At 33.5% G+C, this 20,453-nt stretch overlaps 1 pseudogene; it reads left to right on the forward strand.

Annotated features, from left to right (window-relative positions):
- Positions 1 to 998: 998 nt before the first annotated feature.
- Positions 999 to 9,183, forward strand: LOC125823605 (uncharacterized; annotated as a pseudogene).
- The last annotated feature ends 11,270 nt before the right edge of the window (positions 9,184 to 20,453 follow it).

Below are 20,453 nucleotides of genomic sequence, written 5' to 3' on the forward strand. Positions count from 1 at the left end.
ATAAAATATATTATAAATTACAATAATGAAAAAGGGCCTAAAATATCCTCGAAGTATTGAAAATGGTACACAACTACCCCCATCCACCTGTTGGCTCTCAATACCCTTCCCATCCACCTTTAGGTCCAATTTTAGACACTTCATTAACAGAGCATCATTTAAAATAATTAAATAACGCTTTTAATTACGTTGCACTCAACCATTGGTTGTAATTTAATTATTTAATATAATTTTAAACCCACCCAAATTTAACTAAACCCGCCCCAAATATTATTAAACCCGTTTGACTGACCCAATACAAAAGAACCCATCTAATTAAAACAACCCTAAAACCTTGTTCCCAAATAAACACTTCATTTCTTCCAATTTATTTCACGATCTACAGAGGGTTTAGTAGCTTCCATCATGATAACTGCACTCATCCGTGAAGATCTCATATTGCAAGGGTATTTTCGTTTGCAATCTCGACTTCAACTCAAGTAAGAACTTTTGTGCACTTCGAAATTTCAGTTAGGGTTTAGGTTTTTATCGATGTTACTTGTTTTGAGAATCGATTTCTATTTATGTTAATGTTCCGTGTTTTGTATGCTTTTTTTACAATTATTTATGGTGATACAACAGTTTGTTCCGTGTTGTCTATTTATGTTAGTGTTCTGTGTTACTATACTGATTTCGAGTTAGGATTTTTATATTGTTGTCTCAAGTTTGTTCTTTTCTGCCTTTATTCGTCGTTTCTCTCAAATAAAGATTCTTTTCGATTTGTGTATTTGTTAGTTAGATTTGCCTTTACTGTTGTTTGGTATGAAATATTTTATTAAATTGTCCATTTTTTGGTTTTAGGTATTGTATTACATGTTTTTGCGTATGTAAAGTTTTACTTTGAAGCATGTGGTCCCTATTCCTTTATTCTTGGTAGATTCCTCTATTTTTAAAAATGTTTTGTTGTCTATAGGGCCATTTTCTCTTTCTTTTTGTCTATAATGTCCTTTTCTTGAAGAATGGCCGACAAGGTGGACCTATTATTCTATTATGGGGGCAAGTGGGTACTGACACCTATTGTTATTTACATTAAAAAATGACCAAAGTCATCTGCGGCCCCTCAAAGTTGTCCTCATTATTCATTTAGACACCCCAACTACACCTAGTACCTATTGAACACCTCTACCACCCCAGATTTGAACCGTCTAAGCATTTTTTGCCTACATGGCAAATCGTTTGTGATTCACGGAAATCAGGCGCGTGAATTGTTTTTTCTCCTATTTTTTACCTTGTATTTAAGACATCCAACGTTAAAATTTTAACTTGGATATTTTAACATTAAAATCCCCAATTCTCTCTTCTTTCTCTAAATATCATATGTTTCTCTCTTCTAAATCAATTGTCTTTTATCAAATGTCTCAAAGTTCAGTGAATATCGAGGAAGTCGATGTATGTAAGTGTGGTTATTATTGTCGACTGAAAACTTTGAGGACTCCATTGAACCCAGGTAGTAGATTTTTTGGATGCAAAGGATCAAAGGTTTGTAATTATTTGAACAAAAACTACTGTTATTGTATTATTTGAAAAAACAACATTTTTATATATTTATTACTGTTATGTGGTTTGTAGGAAAATGATGGATGTGGCTATTTTAGATGGATTGATCCGTCACTTGAAAATGATGATGAATCATCCTTAATGAATAGATTCATAGATGGTCAAAATCTGATTGATCGACTAAAGAGAAAAGTGAAAGAGCTTGAAGAAGAAAGGGATTCTTTTAAATTTCAATTCAATGAAAATGAAGAGAAGATGATGGTATTGAACAAGAAGCTCAAAGAAGTTAAACTCCAAAGGGATTGGAAAAATGTCAAATTTAACCGAGTTGTGATTGTTTTTCTTTGTTTGTTAACTATAAAATGGTTCTTTAATATTGTGTAGTTCATAGTAGTTCAAGATTGTAGTACTTAATTGTTTAGTTTTGCAGTAGTTAGATCAATTAGTGTTGTACTTAATTGGTCTGTTAAGTTCATATTTTGTATCAAATTGAAAGTTTGAATGTGAATTGATCAGTGTCGAATTGATTAGTGTCTCTTTTGTAACTTCCAGTGTGAATTTATCAGTGTCTCTTTTGTAACTTGCCCTGTATTCTGAAATTAATTCTGGGATCGACTAGTCTTATTGACAAAAACACAAATGCATTGAGAGGTAGTGTAGTTGTTGTTCAAAAACTGAGCCAATAACACATGCATGGCAGGAAAATACATAACACAAAGTCATGGTTGAAATATACATAACACAAATGCATTGAGAGGTAATCAAAAACCATTGTCTTGCATGGTTCAAAAATACATAGTCTTGCTAACACAAAGGCATGGTTCAAAAATACATTACACGAGTGTTCAAAATAAACTAAAGAGTAGCTTGTTGAAGACCATTTTAACATGGGCCAAAATCATAATAACTTTCCAAATGAACTACTTCCAATTTTTCCTGTTTGCTTTCATTTGTTGCAACTGTGAGGTGCCGACTGCATCTTTTCCCTTCCATTTTAGGCCACGAGGTTTAAAGCCAATGTCTATATTGGTTGGTGAAACACTCTTCAATTTTGTTGGCCCATGTAGAATCTTCTCACTTGATGTACCAGGCTGTAATATAAGAAAGAAAGTGTAAGATAAGGTAAGATCATAATATGGCTATCAGAATATACACCAAAACAGAGTAAACATATTAAGTGAACGTACATTAAATACTTGGGCTCCAGTTGTAGGATTAGAGTAAACACCAAAACCTGTTGCAGGCCTTCTGTTTTCTCTAGTAGCAGCAACAAATGAGGTAGAACTGTATGGTCTCTTGTGAACTGATAAAAGTGGCAGTTGACTAGAAGAACTATCTCTTTCGGTAACAAATGGTGTCCCTCTTGCATTAGTTTTTTTTCTTCCCAATCCTCTTCCAGTCCCAACTTGAACTCTATTTTGAGGAGGTCTTGGCTCAGATGTTGTGTCAGCACAAATAGAACTTGGTTGACTTGATTGTGTAGTTGCATATGTGGTTCTGAAAGTAGAATGTGATGGACCTCTCATTGTAGACTATATGGCATAAATAAGGATATAGGAATAACTTGTAGAACAATCAGAAAATGTAAATGAATTATTAAATCTAATCTTACTGTTGATTGTGTAGTTGTATATGTGGTTCTGAAAGTAGAATGTGATGGACCTCCCATTGTAGACTATATGGCATAAATAAGGATATATGAATAACTTGTAGAACAATCAGAAAATGTAAATGAATTATTAAATCTAATCTTACTGCTGTTTGTGTAGTTGCATATGTGGTTCTGAAAGTAGAATGTGATGGACCTCCCATTGTAGACTATATAGCATAAATAAGGATATATGAATAACTTGTAAATCAATCAGAAAATGCAAATGAATTATTAAATCTAATCTTACTGTTGTTTGAGTAGTTCTTGGCACAACAATGGTATCAGCACAAACAAAACTCTGTTGACTTGATTGTGTTCTAACCTGTTGAACAAAAATAAGGAGATATGAATAACTTCTACAATGAAAATTAATGCAAATGAATATGTAAATCAAATCTTACTCATGTTTGAGAATAACTTTGTTGGCTTGAATTTCCTTGACTTGTAGGTTGAGAAGTGCTCCCCCTCCCATACTATGTCACCACAAAATAAAATATATGATTATAATATATATAAACTTTAAGCAATTTACAAATGTGAATATGAAGTATTACTTACTCTTGCACACACAGCTTTGTTATGACCAGTTTTCTTGCATATGGACTATGTCATCTTTACTGCTTTTCTTGAAAGTTTCCCCCATTTTTTTGGCTCATCCTTACTCTTTCTTCTCTTCTTGCTAGGTCTGCCTGGCATTTTTCTTGGTTTTGGAGGCTCTATTGATGGATTTGTAGTTTCAGGCCACATCCTCATATTGAGAAAATGTTGGATGAAATGGTTGTATGCATTGAGAAATATTTCCTTCTTATACCAGTGCTCTACATGTTAATCATGATCTTGATTCAAGTAATAATAAGCACAAATAGCATGAGGGCACGAAATACCTCTCATCATCCACAACCTATAGTCACAATGCTTCTTCTCCAAGTCAACAACAAATGAATATTCCCTCTCACTAATCTCAAAACCATTCAACCCATTCCATTGAACATTACAATTATTTGAATACCCCTTGTTTCTTTCTAGTATTGCCCTTGCCATAGGTGCAATGTCTGATATCCATGTTTCAGCAAATTTGATCATGTTTATATGTCTATTCATCATTTTATGCCTAATATCCTCTTACATGGTAATAATCGATTTATGTCTAGCAGCTAAGATCTCGAAATTGAAAGTCTCACATATGTTATTTTCTACAACATCACACTTGGAGTGAGTTTGGAAAAAAAGCCCTAGACCAATTTATGGGATCATAATGTAACAAGTCCTCTGATATTTCCTTTTTACCTAGCTTGGACATTGCATGAACTTTTTCTTCAAACTTGACTTCAAAGGAGGTCTTTGAGCATCTCCAAAACCGTTTCCTTCTTTCTTCTCTTTTCCAGTTCACATGCCAGTTACTCCATAAATGTCTATCACACATCCTTTTCTCAGCATTTGGTAACAACTCTGACAAGACAGGAATAAGTCCCTAACAAAAATATGTACAGAATAAGTAATTGAAGTAGTAAAGATCAAATTAAAACTAAAATATAAAAAATTGTGTACTCAATACCTTTTGCATATCTGACATTACAGTCAAACCTTTACTAGTTCCCAAGTTTAGATCAGCAATTAAATACCTTATGAACCAACTCTAACTATGTTTTGTTTCTATATCCACAACTGCCTAGGCAATGGGATACATTTGATTGTTCCCATTCTTTCCACAACAACTAATATCTCACCCATACAAGCTCCCTTGAGAAAACAACCATCAAATCCAATTATATCCCTACACCCCTCCAACCATCCTTGCTTAAATGCATGAAAACACACATAAAAATACACAAAAAGGTTATTTCCTGGTTCAGTTTCCTTATCAGTTTTTACCCAACAAGAGCTTCCAGGATTGGTTTGTTTGATCATATCTGCATAGTCACATAATCTGGCAAATTCCACATTCCAATCACCTATGTCTTCCTTCATATTCCTCTGTTTAGCCCTGTAACAAAGAGTCTTACCAACATAAAGATCCAATGTCTTTCTAACCAAATCTTGAATTTCCTAAATCCTTATGTATGGTTGAGATACAATTCAGTCCTTAAACTTTCTAGCAATTAACTTTGAATTACACAACTTGTTCCTGTTTAATGGAATACACTTGTGAATATGATGATAGTTTTTCACAATGAAATCACTCGAGTCCCTATCAATGGAAGCATATAACAACCATTTACAGTTAGCATTTCTGCACTTCACCCTCACTCTATGTTTTTCATTAGGTCTTAACTTTATCTGCCTCATATACTCTACAACATAATCTGCCACTGCTTTCCTGAACTGATTAACACCCTCAAAGACCATTCCAAGCTCAAATACTGAAACTTCACAATCTTCATCATACCTAACTTTTTTGCTTCTCCTTCTAGCAGGTATATCTACTCCCCTAATAACATTTATATCTAGTTGTTCATCACTATCATCACTCCAACAGACAGAGCTATCAATATAATCCTCATCTCCACCTAATTTTCCTGCATATTTGTCAGTTTTATTTTTCACAATATCCTCAAAGTCTCTATCTATACCACCAGCCTCTCCAATTGATATTTCTTCAAATTCAGTAGCCTTTTTTCTCTGTTTTTTGTTTCTTCTTTCTTGTCTAAAAGCTCTCAACTCCTCATCAATATCTGAACCATCTTCTGAAAGTATATCTAGATCTGAATCACTACTCAAGAAATCAGATTCACCTTTTCCACCTAGGTTATCATCCACACCCTCTCCACATAGGTTAACATCCTCACCCTCTTCACCAATGTTAACATCAACACTCTCACCACTAAGGTAAACAACCTCACCTTCTCCACTTAGGTCAACGTCCTCACCTTCTCCAAGGTCAACATCAACACCTTCACCACCAACATTAGTTAGATAGCCTCTAGGTCCCTCAGTGTCAAGTAAGGGTTCATCTAATATATGACAGACAAATACTTCAAAAGTGTCCTCATGTTTTAAATCTTTAATTAGGTGTAGGAGATGTTGGTCAGTTGTAATTAAGACCCATTTTTTATTCAATAAAGCCTTCACATAAAAGCATCCAACAGTTTCATACCCCAATTCTTTAGTATAATACAATAGTTCCAAAATGGAAAAGTGGTCCTTAATAATATACTTGAGTGCAGGCACATAGTTTCCAACATAAGTAGGGACAAATATCTCGAATAAGATTCCACCATGGTAAATCTTTGTAAATACAATCTCCTCCATGGTCAATTGTTAGCCCTACAAAATATCAAACAAACCCTAGCTTAAGATAACGAAATATACTCATATAACCCATACAACAACTAAAAAACAAATCTTTAAAGCATATTTTCTGGGTAATAGTAAAGAAGGGACAAAATATTCGCAAAAATCACAAACCCTATATTTTTACAAAACCCTAGCCTTTTGGAATTCATTTAACAAAGCATGTAAAAATCATTAACAATCCTAACTTACACAAGGAAATCTTCAAGATTGTAACACGAACAAGACGAATCCAACTTCAATCCGGAGGAAATCGCAAAGATGGAGAGCTTCAATTTGGAAGAAATTACGAAGAGAGAGAGAGAGAAAAGTGTTGTGTCAAAGTTAATAATTTAGGAATCTTCCTCAATTAAGATATTTACAAATACACGTCGGATACACGTGGTAGTTGTTTAATGGTCATTCTATACATGTCGGATACACGTGGGGAGCTTAAATACACGCTCCACACAGTTTATGAAAAGTGATAAAAAAAATGCTTAGACGGTTTAAATCTGGGGTGGTAGAGGTGTTCAATAGGTACTAGGTGTAGTTAAGGTGTCTAAATGAATAATGAGGACAACTTTGAGGGGCCGCATATGACTTTGGCCTTAAAAAATTGACTCATGTTTGGAAGGAGTGTGATTTATTGTCATATATAGACATATGTGAAGAGTTTCATGAAAGTTAGGTTTTAGTAAGGTCTAACAACGTCTACTCAAAGGACATTCTGGGAGGTATTATTTGATTGAGGGGGATTCTGGCATAAGAACAATACAAACAACATTGTCTGTTAAGTCTAGTCTGGTGTACTTGAACTGTTTGCGGTAGATGAAGGGGATGATGTTGTTCCAACTATTGACATCAACCACAATAATAAACCTTACCTAGTCACAATAGATGCTGCAACTTATTAAGTGAGGAAGAAAATGATGAAAATAAACCTTACCTAGTCACAGTAGATGCTGCAACTGAAGGTGAATCAAGTGAGGAAGAAAATGATGAAAATGAACCTTATCCCAGGGACTACTGTAGTGAAGAATTGGAATCCTTTAGGTTGGAAAAGAAAAGAGAAGTTAATGATCAGCTTGACAACTTTAAAGAGTTGAAAAAAGTATGAGCTTTAAGAACCTTGATGAAGCTAAAAAGATTGTAAGCTACTACTCAATTGCTAGGAATGTTGTCCTTAGGATTGATAAGAGTGACTCTATTAGAGTTAGATATAAGTGTATTGTTGGTTGTCCTTTTGTGTGTCTGATTTCTGAAGTTAAGAAAGGGCAGTGATTTGAAATTAAGACCTTGCAAACAAAACATACATGTCCAGAAGCATTCAAGAATAGAAGAGCTATTCAACAAGCTCGAGCACATTACTTTGAGAATAAGGTCCACAATGATCCTAAGTGCAAATTGACTGAAATGAGAAAGATTGTAGATGATAACTTTGGGCTTAATATTAGTTATTCAAAAATGAAGAGTTTTAAAAGACTTGTGCTAGAGAAATTAGATGATAGCTATGTTGATGATTTTAATAAATTGGAGGGTTATGCTTAATAGTTAAGGGACATCAACCCCTAGTTAAGGGACAACAACCCCTGTACTGATGTGATTATAAACATATCCAAAGAGGCTTTGTTGGAACATGGACAAAGAAAGTTTTGAGAATGCATATTTGTATTCAGGCTTTGAAAAGTGGTTGGAGAGCTGATATAAGGTCATTTATAGGGTTAGATGGCACCTTTTTATAAAGGAAGTTCAAGGGAATTTTATTGATTGCACTTGGACAAGATTCAATGAAGCATTTTTATCCACTTGCTTGGGCAGTGGTGGATAGAGAAACTATTAGAACATGTAAATGGTTCATTGAGTTGCTGAGGAGCTCATTGGGGTTGGCAGATGGTGAAGGATTGACACTTATGTCTGATATGCAAAAGGTAATTCTGTAAGTGTTTGACAGTTTTTTATTATAGTTATTGTATACACTTGAATTTTTTTTAAGCTATTCTATTATATTTTTTTCTTATTGTACATGGCTTGATTGGTGTTGTTGTGATTTGCTTCCAAAAGCACAACATATATGGTGTTCAAGGCACATAAAAGCCAATTTCTCCAGGTCTTGGAGTGGTGTACAGATGAAAAAGATATTTTGGTGGTCTGCTTGGAGTACCTATGAAGAGGAAATTAATGACCAATTAAAGTACATGGGTTCTGTGTCTAAAAAAGCAGCCAAAGATCTGTTATGGTATCCACCACAACACTGGTGCAAGGCCTTTTTTACACTGTCTGCAAAAACTACTCCTGTGAAAATAATTTTACTAAGTCATTCAACAAATGAATTTTAGAAGCAAGGGCAAAATCAATAATCAAGATGTTGGAAGACATTAGAATTAAGGTACTGCCACTATTTTATATATCTATTTGATAGTAACTATTTATGTTTAATCTAATAGTAATATGTAGGTGTTATGTTTAGATTATATATGTCATGTATATGTTATATATTTCACTGTTATTTATAGGTTATGAAAAGGTTGAAAAAACTTGAAGAAGAGGGTAAGAAGTGGATAGAAGAGTATAGTCCATATTCCATGGATTTGTATCATGATTTTAGAATGATTGCACAAGGTTGTCAAGTTATTGCTAATGGAGACTTAGGATATGAGGTGGCTGAGGGTATAGTTAGACATGTTGTGAATCTTGCTACAAAGAAGTGTACTTGTAGGACATGAGATTTGACAGGAATACCATGTCATCATGTTATTAAAGCATTAGAACATGATAGAAGAGAACCACTGAATGAGATGCATTAGTGGTACTCAAAATAAGCTTACTTGCTTGTATACCAGCCTAAAATTCAACTAGTTAGGAGTGAGAAATTATGAAAAATTGATCATTCTCAAGCTATGCAACCACCACAAATTCATAAATTGGTTGGTAGACCAAAATTGTAACACCCCGTATCAAAAATAAACCAAAAATTTAGATTTTGAGAAGTTGCAGGTACAACCCATAGTTGCTACCCACGGACCGTAGGTCAGACCACGGCCCGTGCTGGTGGTCCGTGGTTCACCACTGCAACCCCTCCCCAAACCCAGCTAAGAAAATCGGCTAAGTCTCTACCCACGGACAAACCTACAGTCCGTAGACTAGACCACGAGTTCGTGGTCTGTGTCCGTGGATCGAGGCCCCCTTTACCCAACCTCTGACGCGAATGACAGCCGACCAGCACGGACCGTCGTTCGTCCGTAGGCCTGATCGTTGGTGAAGGTCAGCAGCCAGTTAGGGGGAAATTGCTGATTGGATCAACTTCAAATGGTCATCACTCCCAACACAAAAGGAATTATGTGTCCCATGACCTATGATATGATAGATAATTGAATCTTCTTTCCAACGCCACTGAGTTTGCTAAAATCCAACCTCCGAGTAAAAAGTTATGCTCATTTTAGTGAAGCCCTGTCGGGTAGACTTGACCTACGACCCCAATTATGGATCGTAGGTTGACCTACGGCCCGTAGGTCCCGTCCGTCGGTCACTCCGACAACAGTTAAGTCAGGGGTCTTTTGGTCTTTTCTTATTTTGTTAGACTCCTAAGCTACGTCGTTTAAACCCTAAATTATGAGGTTTTAGTCAGTTTAAGCCTAAAAACATAACTATAACTTACCTAAGTCAAATCATTAATCAAAACTTAGAAAAATTAGAGCGTAAGAGGAAAAGAGAAGTCAAGAACCCTAGTTCAAGAATGCAACAAGGTTCCATCAGTTCCAGCCCCGAAATCAAAGGATTTCTCCGTAAAATTCGTCACCATGTATGTGGGATTTCACTAGTGGGTTCCTTTCACCCATTAGGTCCGTAGTTTTCAGTAAGTTTCTTGATTCCCTTATCATGACTAGACCTAGGGTTTCTTATATGTTAAAATTATTGGGTTCTTAGCTGCTAGAAGAATCCAAATCAGATTAGTATGTTAATATTCAGTTTATTGCATGAATTCCAAAACCCTACCTATGTATTTCTTTAGTTCTTGAATTACACATGCTAGGTCAGATATTTCAATTATTCAATTATACATGCCTCAGTTATTAATGCATCAATATCAGTTTAATTGTTGCATACTCAGTTTGCATGTTCAGTTTGAGCTATCAAGTAACTTATAAAAATTCAATCATAATGTGTTAATTACTTAATCCATTGGGAGTAGCATAATACCGAGTTAGACTAGGGTTCATCGTACCCAAATAGTCCCAGAACTACTAGCCACGTAGGTTGTAAGTTCCCTCTATGGGCATCATTCAGTGATCACGCTAGTATGCCTCTATACCTCTGGCAGGGTATATTGGGTCCTCTCGATGGGGCGTATACATCGGACTCCACATTTAGCTCATGGGGTTTTACTATCGGTTATTAGTAGCTCCCACAGTTTAGTCAGATTCCATTGCATTGACCACATTTCAGTACAGTCAGTATTCAGTCTTAGCATGTTATAAATTGGTCATTGCATTCAGTTTGCTCAGTATCTATATCATGTTCAGATTATATCATTGTTTATTTGCTTTGTTCAGTTATATGTTATTTCAACTTTATTCTATCATGCATGCTCAGTACCTTTCAAGTAATGACGCATACTCTGCGCTACATCTTCTCGTGATGTAGGTTCAGGTTCTCAGCATCCAGATCACGCTTAGATTGGTTCGTGATCTCCAGTTCAACAAAATCAGTGGTGAGTCCTCATTTTCCGCCGACAATAGTCATGAGTTTTTTTCCAGTGTTTTTAGTCCTTTAGTTTCAGTTTTGCTAGACTTAGCTGGGGCCTGTCCTAGCATTTCTAGTCAGTTAGAGGCTATTTTCAGACATAGTTAGATTCAACTTAGTATTGAGTTAATAACTTCTTTTTATTAAACTTATCAGTTTTCATTTATCTCAATTATAGTATATGGGTATTCCCCATCTTTTCGTTTTATTTATGATTTAGCTTCCGCATCAGTTTATTATCTTTAGTATGCTTGTGATCATGCCAACAGGGTTAGCTTGGGATCACTTGTGGTTCTAGGTCCCGCGTTCGCGTCTCGGGAGTAGTTTAGGGCGTGACAAAAATTAAAGAGAGTAAGGGAAAAGGATGAGGCAAGAAAATGGAGGGATTATGGTAAAAAAAGTAGAAAAAGATTGCAAATGACATGTGGAAACTACAGTGCTATAGGTCATAATCGAAGAAGATGTCCTCTGGTAAGTCATGTTTCATCATTTTTTAATTACTTACAATGTATATTTATTTATCTTACTCTTTCACAAATTTTATAGCTTCAGAAAGGAAAACAAGTTCTCCCAGATGTGCCAGTATCAACACCTAAACCAAGTGAAGAAAATGAATTAGTCTTTACGCCAACTCTTGGATTTGTTTCATTTTCTAGTCGACAAACAAGCTAGCAATCAATTGAAGAAATCAATGAAGCTCCTGGTCCTTCAAAATCAAAGAGAAAAAATGTTTCAAAGGACAAGTTGATGTAGTTCCAAAGAGGTCTAAAAATAGTGGAAAAGAAAAAGTTGTTGCACCTTCAATTGCAACTGCTGATGAAGATGAAGTTGAATGTGGTATTGAATCTGAGGATAAGGATACATTGGTTGCACCTAGGGTGATATCTGAAGCAAAAACTAGACTTCAAATGAAGAAGTTGCAACAACAACCAATTGGTTCAAGAAAGATTAGTTTCAGGGGTGATGAAAATTGTGTTGCTATTCCTACTAATCTGCCATACTCACCAAAAAAGCTAACTTGGAAAGGCAAAGCATGTGTGACCTCAAATCAGTTGACAAAAGACAAGGAGAAAAAGATTTGCAAGCTCAAGGCAAAGACGGGCAAGCATTAGAAAGTAGTTGCTAAGTAGTGGTTTTAAGTTTTTGTTTAGTATGTAATGGCACAGTGAAACTTCTTAGTTTGCTATTTTTGGATACTTAACCATTTGTCACTGGCCATGTATGTTAATGACAAATTAGTTTGATAATGTTTTGTGGGCTGAAAATATTTTGTGACCTGAAAATTTTATGAATGGATTCAATAGTTTATCTATAAAATGTCTTGTGAGATTGCGTAACGGAGTACATTTGTGAATAATGTTGGCTTCCAGAAGTGTTGTAGTTTTGAATAATGTTGCGTAAAGAGTGATTATTGTTCATTATACTTTCATTTATTAGTTTGTCTGAAATTGGAATGGTAGATTGTTGGCAAATTGTTGAGTTATGTTGTCAGTTTTGATGTCAGTTAAAAGAATGCTAGGTTGTTAGAAAACTACCTACAACTTAACTTATTGTTGCTTCATCAGTGTTAATTAATTGATAGGCATTTTGATTAACTAGTCGAAGTGGGCAACATGATTTTCTGTATCCATTCTGCATTATTCGAGGTGTAGGGTATTTGCTAGTTCTTTTTTCTTTTTTCTTTCAGTTTCCTTGTGGCTGAGAACTATCTGGTGCAGGAGTAATCCATGAGTTGAATGTGTGGAGTACTCTATTGCGCTTAGTAAAATAGGCATCCTTATACATATGCATCATGTGTGCTTATTAGTTTTTTGGTTAGTATTTGGGAAATGAGCGTTACGATATGCATATACATTAGTCGTCATTGTTTCTAGGCATTAGTGTATGTGACTGTTGAGAAGTAGGAAGAATTTTGAACTACTACCAGATATGTGGTTATCATTTCCTTGAACCTCTATATTGAAGGAACATTTTCATTAATCAAGAAATGGGGAAAATGGAGTGTGTGCATTTCAATCCATATTCTTTTTAGTATACATATATTATGACATTAGTTGGAACTGAATGTCCCAAATGGATAATTCATTAACCTCTTCTTGTTCTTATGCACATACGGTTATCCTTACTTTTCTGTTTTTGTTATATCGTTTTTATCTGATCAATGTGAGTGCAAGGAGTAGAAAGTCAGGTGTAAATTGATTTCTCATATGGTGCTTAATATGACTATGGCTTGTGAGGACATTTATTTTTTATCCTGTCTAGATAGAAGTTGGATACACTATTTTTCTTCTGTGGACACTAATTTGCATGTTTTTAGAATGTCTACAAGTAATGGTGAGCACACTTTTAGACTCTACTTTTGCAGTTCTCATCTTACCACTCAAAGCAACAGGTAATAAGTTGCGGCAATTTGGTCCTCTATTAAGCTATTTCTGATATCACTATATTCATCATCGGCTTTTCGATCAGGGACAGTCCAAATATTAGGCCTATGTATCTATTTAGGGACCTAATAACAGTATTTGTATTTTAAAATACCATAGTCTAGCTGATAAAATTACCATCAACAGCTTACTCCTTTTATTTATCTTGTTTTAACTTGTTATTGCCTACCAACTTAGTGATATTACCATCAACAGCTTCACTTAAAATTACCATCAACAACTTAACTTATTGGACAAGTGGTAGTGTAGGATATTCTTCTTACAATTTTTCAGTTACTAGTTACTCTTGAGGAAAAGTGTATGTGGTAGCTAACTTAATGAAGGCAATTGTTGAGGCTGATGCATTGAGGATCATAAGAATTAACAAAATGCACAAACACTGCATAATCGAAATGCAGCTTATCAAGCTGCATAATTCTTCATTAGTAGACAGAACAACAACCTACATCATCTTGACAAATTTTCAAAACAAAATGCAACTTATCAAGCTGCAAAATTCCATCATTACAATAATAAAAAAACCACAAAACTAACGTAATCTAATAATACTAACTTAACACAAACAATAGCACCACACTACATCTTAGCAACTACAAAACCAATAATAATAGCCCAAGAAACTGCAAGCAAACTTATAAATTGATGAACTTTCAACTCTAACTTCGAAACTTTATCATCCAAGCTAGATACATTCTTCTGAACTCTCAATTTTATCCGTTAACTCCAAATTTGACATTTTTCCCTTCAAAGCAGAAACTTTCGTCAAATCAGAAATTTCATTTCCATTCATATCATTCAACTCAGACATTTCATCGGCAGCCATATCCTTCAAATAAGAATCCTCAATGCCATCCATATGCTCCAGACAATCTTCTTCAAATGATTTCTTTCTTTCCGAATTGAATCCAATTCAACTTTTTGATTATGAATCATGGTTGACACATGACGTGGAAGTTTTTCATTAATCCAATTCCAATAACCACAAGAATTTGACCCAAGACGACGACATATGTAGAATTGACGTCCACCACTTTTACAAGTTGTAGCAGTAAAATATCTTGCCATAAATTCGCACTTACATGTACGAGATTGAAGTTCTTTAGGGGAAGAAATCGAAGAAGAAGCTAACATTTATAACAAATTGAAGAAGAAGAACATTGATGTTCTAAACCCTCTGTAGATCGTGAAATAAATTAGAGGAAATGAAGTGTTTATTTGGGAACAAGGTTTTAGGGTTGTTTTAATTAGATGGGTTCTTTTGTATTGGGTCGGTCGGGCGGGTTTAATAACTATTTGGTCGGGTTTAGTTAAAAATGGGTGGGTAATGGGTGAGTTTAAAATTATATTAAATAATTGAATTACAATCAATGGTTGAGTGCCATGTAATTAAAAGTATTATTTAATTATTTTAAATGATCCTCCATTAATGAAGAGGCTAAAATTGAACCCAAAGGTGGATGGGAAGGGTATTTGGGGGCCAATAGGTGGATAGGGGGGTAGTTATGTGTACCATTTTCAATACTTCGAGGGTATTTTAGTCCCTTTTTCCGTTACAATAATTAACAATTAAAATATAATGAAATAATTTAAGAGAAAAACAACAATAAGATGTTTACATTAATACTTGCAACAGAAGTTGCTGATGTTGATTTCACTATCAAAATGAGTTGTTCCAAATTTCTCTTTGAATTACTAGGTTGTGAGTGTGTCGTTTGAATATTGGCAAAAAAGTAGCGATTTAATTTTCTCTATTTTTCACGTTTTTATGTTATACACGTTCTTTCCTTTTTTTCTTCACGTTCTATCGTTGTTCTATTCTGAAAAGAAGAGGTCTCCTTTTAAAAGGAGAGGTTTGAACAATTAGAACTTCTTAATTGTTCCCTCTTCTTTTTAAAAAAAACGATCTTATCCATTTATTTAATTCTTTTCTAAAGAAATTAAATAAAACGAATGGAATCGGGTAAGATCAGATCGGATCATGTCAGTACACATGGGTAACTCACGACCCACCAAAAACTTACATATCTAAAAAAAAAAAAAATATTTGGTTGGCTCTCAAATTTCATTAGTGCCACATAAATTGGGGATAGACATAGTAACATATAATATGTAAAAAAAAAATATGTAAAAAGTACTATTAATCGCAATAATTTTCGATTTAAAATATTTCAAAAAATATATCAAAATTAGTTGATTCCAAATTACATTTGTGCCACATAAATTGGGACATGGAGAGTAATCCTTATATCTAGTATTATAAGAGACTAGGAGATGTAAGTGTAGAATTTTCATAATATGAAAAATGTAAGTACTTGATTTTAAAATTTAAAAGGCTTAAGCAAAATTAAATTAGTTATAAGAATGTATAGTGTAATTAATCATAACTAATGAATGCCAAAAAAAGACTCAATTGGCAAAATTATTGAGCATGTTTAGAAGCTACTATACAATTTTTTTTAATTCTAGAAACAAGGATAATATATTAATAATTAATATGCAGCATTACAAGGTAGTGGCAACGTAGTCAGTAACTTTTCGAAGGTAGACTAAAAATAGTACTATTACAACGTTCCATAGTAGGTGATAGGCTTGTAAGCCGTACAAAAAAGTGTTCCTACTTTGTCAGCTCTACTATCTTTGAAAGAAACAATGGCGGAACTTCAAAATATCTGCAAAAGTTTTCTTCTTCCATTTTAGCCCCCTCTTTAGCTATTGTGTTTGACACTTGATTCTCCTCTCGAAATAGTATACAGTTACTTATATCTATTGATAAAGAAAGAATGAGTCAAATACAAACAAACTAAAAATTCAAATACCACAATTATCCTTTAATTATTTTAAGATTTGTTAGTTAAATAATCAAAATCACTTACAATACCTTATTGAATGTTCAAAGTTGTAAGTCATATAACACAAAAATTAAAAAAATGAATAATTAATCGAATACAAATGTTATTTTCATTTGTAATTTTTAATTATTAAAACATAAATCAAAACAAGAAATCATAAATTCTAAATCTTTCATCAAACTAAATCAAATCCCAAGAAAAAAAATTGTCTTTTTTTTTTATCAATTTGATTTTTTAATTAGTCCGAATTCCGAATAATACATGCCGTAATTTTAAATTCCACAAGTAAAATTTATTTTGAAATTTCAAATTCATGAAAAATGTTATTTTTCAATTAAAGAAACTGCTTGCTTTAGGGATCGTTCCTGCGCATCTCCTTACTTTATAGCAGTTATTGCTCCGGATCCAGAAGGTATAACTCTCGCCTCAGTTTAATGAATAGTTATAAATTTTAAACATAATTAAGGGAGATTTGGAGGAGGGATTGAAATAAATTAATTTTAGGATAAACTTTTAAATAGTCAACACACTGTAACATCTCAATCTTTCAGAATGTCTAAATTAATCTATACCTTTGTGGCAAAATGAAGAATGATTAATAAATTAAGAAGGATATGGTATGACTTATTTGAATTGTACAATGATCATATTTTAAGTTTTGGAGTCAAGCAAGTCAAAAAAAAAAGTTGACGAAAGTTAATGCAAGTTTCGTCTTAAAAATTTCTCTGAAATTTGGGTTAAAATATCTCAGAGATTTTCTCCCAATCTATGAAGAATTACAAGTCTCACAACTTATTAAATAGAAGGTTTATGAGTCTAGTTTCCAACACATTAAATCATTCATCCATACAAATTACGATTTTGAAAATAGAGAACTATTCACATTTTTTCGCGATGATGCAAGCATGCACGTGAGGTGAGCTAAGTTCGATGAAAACTTTAGTTAATCCGCCACCTTCATTTTCTTCTTCATTTTCACATTCCAGATAAAATCCATAAAATACTCCTTAGATCTTAGTGATATCATCTTGCAAGCTTCAGGAAAGTTGCTCTACATCGCGAACTCATCACTTTGGCATAGTTTATTTCGTCAATTTCATGGTATATTTGCAAAAGCATTGTGGCAACGAAGTACTATACATATAGAATGTTATGGGTATCATTATGAGGGTGTATAACAAGGTAAAAAACACTATTTTATCGATTTATAGATACTTTAGACCTCGCATAGTATTTTTTGATGAAAATGCCTGTCTTTTGTTGGATTGTCATGAAGCCTTATAATTTTGTGTGTTGATTGAGACCCTGCCATGTTGTAGTATTAGGAGAGAGGAGCGACAGAAGACTTAAGGACATTTGAATTCATCGAAAAGAGATATGTCAAAACTATTTCCTTCTTTTGACATGTTTTCTTAAAGCTTATTAGGAGCAATACAAATAGTTTGTTGTTATCGTTGATAACTCATAGCCATGATTGTTAGTTGTTGGCTGTTCGAGTTATTAAAATTCTCACTTGTCTGGATTCTTGTTATGTTAGTAGTGACTTATGTTGGGAACGACTTATAAACTATTTATATAGGTTGTTTATAGCTAGATTGATCACTTTCGACCTATTGAATTGTTGTTGTTGCCCTTAGGGATATTGTGGTTAGTTGCATGAATGTGATAGTTTTCTAAGAGTACTACATATTGCCTACGGGGCTATATTGTTGTCTGAGAGGTATGCTTTTTCTATAAGGCTACATTGATACATAAAGGGGTATGTACTACTTACGAAGCTATATGAATGCCTAAGAGGACTATGTGTTATCTACGAGGATATATTAATACCGACTATTTGACTGCCTACAAGGCTAGAGGACTATCGATAAGGATATGCAGACTGAGTTGACACCTTTCAGGCTTGTGAGGGCTAATATAGGTGGTTTTGTTTGTTGTTTGTACCTGCCAAGTTTATTGGGGCTTGGTTAGATTGTTGTTTGATTATTTTTGCATGCTTATATTCAGGAGCATGTCAGTATGCTTATCTTATTTTAACTTCATTACCTGATTAGTTTTGGTATGTTATGATACATGCTCAATTGGTCTATTACCTTTCATACTCGGTACATTATTTCGTATTGATGCCCCATTACTTGGGGGCAACATTCATACTTGCAGGTCCTGACAGACGACCTCAACAACACAATTGACTTTTATTGGGTTGGCTAGTCCATTTCTTTTGGAACTGTCGGAGTCAAGTATGTTGAATTTTGTTGTATATAGTTTTTTTGTAGCCTGGGGACAATTTTGATCAAGATTTACTACTCTTAGAGGTTTGCAGACTAGTGTGGGATTGTATAGTCATGTTATTGGCTATGTTGGCTTTGTTTGTTGGTTGGCTAAAGTTTTATGATTGTTTGGTGTATTGTTTTGACACATAGCTATTTTCAGCTTCTGTATAAAGTTCATGATGACTTTGATGACCTATATAGCGTTTACGTTTTTCTAGATATCATGGTAGTGTCGAATTCCCAAACATGACTTGTGTGCTAACTGACTATTGTTTTATATGAACTGTTGGGAGTATCTTTTTTTAATAGAGTTTTTAATAGGGGGCTTGCCGATTGAGTGCCTATTTAAAGCCAAAATATATTTATTTATTTTCTTGGTCGTATATGATTGTTATGCGCCATTAGCAAATAGTTCATCAGACCTAAGTTTTGACATTAGTTATAAGTTGCGCCCCTTGAGTTTGGAGCATGACACACACAATATTTGATTGACAACATAAAAAATTCACCAAATAACTAATGCAATATTTCATCGACATTAAATAAATATTGTAATAAGATATGCGAGGATTTGAATATTATTTCATACCAAATGAGATATAAATAAAAATATGCGTTATTAACAATATGAAAAATTAAACTATTTAAGACAAAATATTATTTATAGAGATAATTACATTTTAGTGTAGTTCATAAATTTACATTGCATAATTTAGCCAAGATTTTCAATGCTCATCTAAGTTAGTCAATTTGCGTGCCTTTCATTAATGAAACTCCACCATTGATAACAATAGATTCTCCACATAAAAGACACTTTATTTTTCAACCTTTTACTAGAAAATTCGAATATATCCAACTATTGTTTCTTTGTTTTATAAAGATTTTTTTAAAAAAAAAAATTAGATTAGATTTTGAAACTATAAAGACCAACAACAATCAATTTTTTATTTCAATTTCATGGTGGAAATAATAATGGAAATACAATGTTGTGGAGTCTCTACGAGTCATCTTACAAAGACATCAATCGCACTCGAATATTACCAACTTTTTTGTTGGTCCAATAATTGAAATGAGTAGTTCCAGGCGTATGTATATATATAGCTGGTGATTGATAATGATTCATGATTTTGAAGAAATTTACATATTAAGTTATTGCTTTATCTCCATTATTGGAGCTATTATGAAATACTATTTGACATTTCATGGTTATAGACAATCATTGTTGAAACTTAAACCTTCAAAGTCTGAAAATGGATTTTTCGCAAATAAGTTTCGTTTTGAATAGGTATTATTATAATACAATGATTACGTATTACGATCTAAACATGAAATTTTGAATGATTTGACGTAGTTGTTGAATAAATCTGACTTTGGATTCAAAAAAGAATTGTATAATACTTAGTATATAATATTATATTATTACCGAAAGAAGTATATAATATTATATATTATTGTATATGAAATGTATAAATATCTCTTATAGTTTATATAACATTTTCTATTAGGTATATAATATTATATCTCAAGTTTATAAATACTTTTATAAAAAATATATGAAAAGCTTTTGTATATTATTATAATATTAGAAGATCATATTGTATTTTAGACTAAAAATCTTATAATTTTTGAAATTTCCCCTTTTTCATACCCTCATTATTAATCACCACATTACAATCTTTCCATTATT

This window comes from Solanum verrucosum, unplaced genomic scaffold, assembly GCF_900185275.1.
Source record: "Solanum verrucosum unplaced genomic scaffold, falcon-dt-bn FXZP01000093.1, whole genome shotgun sequence".
Lineage (NCBI taxonomy): Eukaryota > Viridiplantae > Streptophyta > Magnoliopsida > Solanales > Solanaceae > Solanum > Solanum verrucosum.